Source organism: Diospyros lotus, chromosome 2 (assembly GCF_014633365.1).
Source record: "Diospyros lotus cultivar Yz01 chromosome 2, ASM1463336v1, whole genome shotgun sequence".
NCBI lineage: Eukaryota > Viridiplantae > Streptophyta > Magnoliopsida > Ericales > Ebenaceae > Diospyros > Diospyros lotus.
Window position 1 is genome coordinate 42,639,220 of NC_068339.1, and position 6,170 is coordinate 42,645,389.

The following is a 6,170-nucleotide window of genomic DNA, read 5'->3' on the forward strand; positions in this document are numbered from 1 at the left end:
TAGGGTATTTGTTTTATAAAGTATAAAAATCCTAAGAAAATTACTTAAATGATTTGATATTGCATAAAATTATACATCAACATCATGTGATGAATAGAAGCTCACGAGTGACTTGTTCCCATTGCGGAGGATTTTTTTTTTTTTAATAACCCAATTGAGCGGCCATCCCATAGTTCATCTGTCAAATAAATTTAAATGAAGAACATTCAGTTCACACCTTTATATAAGATAAATACAACCATAAAGTTTTAAACCCTAATATTCTCTGTGAAATTTTATATACTTTATTGGTGAATCATATTGGTGGGGTACATTGGAGAGGATGTTAACTCCCCTAAGTGTCCTCCCTTGATCACTATTTATTTGGCCGCGACAGGTGGCTGAAGGAATCCAACTGGACTGGAGCTGGGGAATTGACACGTATCGTAATAAATCTTAACGTGAATTTTTAAATCTCATTTCAACGAATTTCACCTGAATTTATACTAATTAATTAGTCAATGCATCAATTTCATTCATTAGCCTCCAATAATTCAGTCTTCATTTATTGAATGATGCCAAAAGTAAAGAGTGTGTTTCATTGGCATGGAAAATACGAAAAAAAAAACATTTTTCAGTTTAATTTTAATTTTAAGTGTTTGATTGGTCATTTTTTTATACAATTTGTTTCAAGGTTGTTAAAATCGGGATTTTAAGTGGGATCGACAAAGGGTCCATAAAATCGTATCGTAAAATCGAATCGTAAAATCGTAAGATTTTAGAGATAATTAAAAATATCCTTTAATTTTTGTAAATATATGTTTATAATAACATAATTTTGTAGAAAATGAATTAATATCATTTAATAACCTAATTATTCCTTATTATAATTCAAAAGATGATATTTCCAAAATATAGCTCAAAAACTAGCAGGTTGGTATAGGCAATTTAAAGGCAAAATATAGGTAATTTAGAGGTAAAATATAGCTTAAAATTCTTTAGAGGATGCTTCCAACGTCTTCCATTAGATTTAGATTGTAATTTTTTCTTGATTTAACATTGATTAAATCAAGTAATATCCCGATTTGGAGTTGGGTGGTCTATTAATTAATTACTTGTTTGTCTTGATTTACTTATGCAATCAATGTTAAATCAAGTAAAAATTATAATTTAAATCAAGTAAATTGGAACTTATGCAATTAATGTTAGATGCTATGTGACATTGGAACTTATGCAATCAATGTTAAATCAAGTTCCAATTTAGAGGCAAAATATAACAATTCATTGCATAAGTTCCAATGTCAGATGCTATGTGACATTGAGACGTTGGAAACATCCTCTAAATTACAACTTAAATCAATGAAGGTCTTTGAATCGTAAAATCGTTTGGGAATTTCTGAAGCGTAAAATCGTAAAATCGTACATGTAAAATCGAGATTTTATAGGATTTTATCCCAAATTGGATTTTACATGGGATTTGAATCGTTTGGGGGTCTTCGAATCGTAAAATCGTACGCATAAAATCGGGATTTTAACAACAATGATTTGTTTTACACCTAAATACAAAAGTGTCATATTTTCATGAAAAGATAAGGAAAATCAATTTGGGGGGTGGGGGAGGGGTAATTTTGATTTTATAGAAAAATTGGAAAACATTTTGTTTTACAACTTGTCCAATTAAACACATCCTAACGGGCGTTTGTAAGAGAAAATTTTAAATTTCTAATATTCATGATTCTTGACAATATTTTAGAAAATTTGTGATTCTCATGATTTATACAATTTAATATTTGATTAGTTTTAAACATTCTCAAGAATGTTGGGTATTTTTTTATGAGAATTTTACATTGCTATATTTGATTTAAATGCAATATTTCTAGAAATCTATGTTATTTTTTAAAATTACTCTTATTTGATTTTTTATTTAAAAATGATAAATTTCTTTTAGTATATAAAATATTAAACTATGAGCTTATAAGAGGGTAAAAGGTATTGGGTTATAAGATGGTAAGAAATATGACGAAAATAATCGTGAAAGGACTATGAGATTATAAGAGTCTTTTAGTATTTCTATTTGTTTAAAAAAAAATTTAGTCCATGAGAATCTAAGATTCCCAATCCCCGGAAGAAATTTTTTTTGGGAGAAAGTTAATTAAAAATAAATTATTAGAATGTTATTTTTTATAATTTTATTTTTAAAAAATTATACCAAATATGAAAATATAAATTTATAACTTAACATTTTCATGAATCTAAAAATTTTTCCTATATCGCCATTTAAGATTATTTTCATTAACTTTATCATACGCCCATTGCTTCTTAAAACACGTTCACGATTCATATTATATTTTAAAAAATTTATTAATTTATTTTTTCACAATAATTTTTTCCTCACAATGATGAAATATTTTTATTAACTTAAAGATATTTTTGACATTCAATCTCCAAATCTAAATAAGAATGTTCATTTAGATTGGACCAATTCAGTCTTATCCTAATAATCGACTTTGAATATATTTTTAAAATTTTTAATATAAAAAGATATTTTTATTATTAGTAAATAATATTATTTAATTTTAATTTTAATTTTAGACAAATTTTGAATCCGATCGAAGTGATAGTGATAATATAAGTTGGAATTAAAAGTGAATCGAATTTTAAAACAATGAATGAATGGGAACTGGAATTTCAACTCTCCCAAACCTAAAAACGTTTGAAAAAGTATGTAAAGTTGAGAGGGAAAGGGTGGGATTTGATTAAATTCATGAACGGCCGGCCACGGTGTTGGTGGTGTACTGTACAGTTCAATAATTGAGTGGGGCCCTCAATCCAACCCCACCTTTCACCCACTCTGCTTTCTGTCCTTCTTTCTTTCTTTGGGTCTTTTTCCATTTGACATTTAAAAAATGAAAAAACTCCTAAACAAGGTTTGTTGGCCATTGTGCTTACACGTGTTTCTCAATACATCTGTATTATTATTATTATTCATCAAACACTCCATTCCATTTCACGGTCGCCTAGTCTGTCCCAACAAGATAGATAAATAATGAGACTATAGACTATATATAGATCAATCTTCTAATCAAAGACATACCAACATGAGTCTAATTGTCTAACGTTAATGAGACTATAGACTACTGCTACTAGAATCATAAGAAATTCAAATCTTGCCCAACAAGATAGATATTTTATTTTTACTAATAAAACATTAGAAGAAAAACAAATAAATTTATGCCCCATTCAACTAAAATTGTCTGCTACCCATAGAATATATTAGCGTGACCAAACTCCTAGGATTGGAGTTGGGAATGACTTCCATTTAAAGATTAATTTAATATATAAAATGGAAGGTGTCACATCTAAATATTTCTTGTGGTGCAAATCTTGCATGGATTTCATGATTACTAAATCACACATCTTTCGCCAATGTCTTCGGGCCATATATAATATAATTGAAGAGCTTTTGGAGGCCGGGTTGATCAATGATTATTAGGTCATCTCCTGCATTTCAAACGTGCTCCCCGGTACTGCCATGGCATGAAAATGAAAGGACATTAATTATCACACATATATGTATATAATATTGATCATTTATTTTTATAAACAGAATAAGCTTCGTCGTTAATAAAATTCAGTTTTATGTGATTAATGGACTATCAATTCAAATTCTTATACAAAACACAATATTTAAATTTAAAAACTTTTGATTTTGATTGGAAGCATAATTAACCCCGTTAAGACTGTACGTAGCTTCATCGATCGGCTATAAAATAATTAATGTGTTGTATTATATTGAGGCGGCCCTTTGCTTTAAGTTAGTTTAGGGAAAGCTTAACACTGAAGAAATCTGACCCTTCGCATACATAATTAAGAAGGCTATACATGTCCTGCTGTTTGCCAGCTGATTCCCCGGCCGCCATGCAGCAAGCCCATGGTTTCTAAAAACCCAGCGGCCACACACCAATGCACATACCCAGAATTTACGTGGATAATTTAGGTGTCATATTCAAGGGTGTGTAATTTCGTGTTACATCACATAGTTTTCATGCAAAAATGTCGTATAAAATGATGTGATAAGAATATTATTGTAATACCTCAAGAGCCCAAAGAAGTTAATATATATCGAGAATAGTGTAAGGAAGGAAACAATAGCAGCTGGATATCTTTTGGGCTGAATGTTGGCAAAGAACTCTCAAATTAAGCGTGTTTGACCTGGGATAATCCAGGGATGGGTGACCTCCCTGGGAAGTTCGTGTAGGCCTATCAGGGTAAGTTGTTCCGGTCCTTCCTATCGCTCGAACGGGATGTTACAAATGGTATCAGAGCCGACCCCCGAGCCTCTGAGCGCGGTGGTGGGGCAAACCTCAGCGAGGAAGGTAAGTCCCTGAGGGGGGTGCGTGTAGGCACCTTAGGCAAATCCCACATCGGTCATGCATCGGGGGGAGATCTGGGACCGGTTGTAAGGTCACATGACGAAGACGTCATGTGCTCAAGGGGAGAGAATGTAATACCCCAAGAGCCCAGAGAAGTTAGTATATATCGAGGATAGTGTAAGGAAGGAAACAACACCACCTGGATACCTTTTAAGCTGAATGTTGGCAAAGAACTCACAAGTTAAGCGTGCTTGACATGAGATAATCCAGGGATGGGTGACCCCCCTGGAAAGTTCACGTAAGCCCATCAAGGTAAGTTGTTCCGGTCCTTTCTATCGCTCGAACGAGATGTTACAATTATTTTCTAGGACTAATGAACAAGTTTTTCAACGTAACATTTCTAAATTTTATAATAAAATTGTGTTTGTGTAGTTTCATTAATTAAACATACGAATACTAAGATGCTCATCGGTTAATTTAACTTAATTTTTATGTAATATACATTCTTAATAAAGATGAATAGCAATAATGTGACAGTTCGTATAAAAAATATTTAATTGACATTATACTTTTATTTAAATAATATAAAAAATAAAATTTATTGAGTACCATTTCATCTTTTTCAGACAAACATTAATACATGAGATGTCATATTTTTACTATTTATTTTTATTAAAGATGAATAACATTATTTTTTGTTAAATTAATACATGCCCATTGTACCCCCAGTTGTACTTCAAATGAAACATGCAAAGACTATATAGGTCTAGGAAGTGCTTACTCAATTAATTATTGTTTTAAAGAAGCCCGCACAATTAATAATGTTTTCTCATTCATTCTGATATAACAAATTAGGAACTCCTAATAATATTATAAAAATAAAAATTCTGTATACAAATTTCGTATAAAATGTTAAGGTTGGTAATAGTTATATATTGAAATTTAAGTAAAACTTCAAATTGGCCTATATTTCAAAATTGTTAATGTCCTCATAATGTTCCGAAAAAAAAAATCCAATTGGAATATGGAATTGAAAAATGGGAAAATTTACTATTCAATGGTTGACATAGACCAATAGAGATGCATTTTTTATAAGAAGTCACATCTTTAGGGTAAGATTACTCAACTACCCCTTAAAAGGGCAATGAATTTCGGATACTATGTGTATTTATTATTAACTAATGAAATAATGGTACGCGGTATTTTGTTCAATCTTGATTTAAAAAATAATTTGATAGATTTAACTGAATTTTAATTTCAAATTACGGGATTTACTATTATCTTAATTTAACTTGGAAATTCTCTACCGAACCAGTGCCAGACCTGAGTTTTTGGGGCCCTAAGGCTCGATGTGAAAATAGCCCCAAATTGTATAATAAAATATAAAAAATAAATAAATATTTATACCATAAGAATAAAATTAATTTTTTTTAAATTATTAATTAAAAATTACTATAAACGAAAGATACTACCATAAACGAAATGAAATGAAGAAGCAACTAACCGCTGAAAGTTGAAGCAGATCTGGAGTTATAGCATCTGAGAAGCAAATCTAATCTGATGACCAAATCGGCAATCAAGAAGTAGCGAGCCACCGACCACAACCCACAAGGGCGAGCGACGGAGGGCGATGGCGAGCTAGCGACCGAGCAGAGCAGCGAGAGGCGATGCTTGCTGGGCGAGCGCCCGAGCAGCGAGCCACCGGCCACGAGGGCGAGGCAAGTTGCTGAGGATGAGCCATCGCCAATCGAGCAGCGAGAGGCGAGAAAGCGAGGGCGAGAAATAGCAAGAAGAGAGAGAGGCATCGAGCTACCAGCG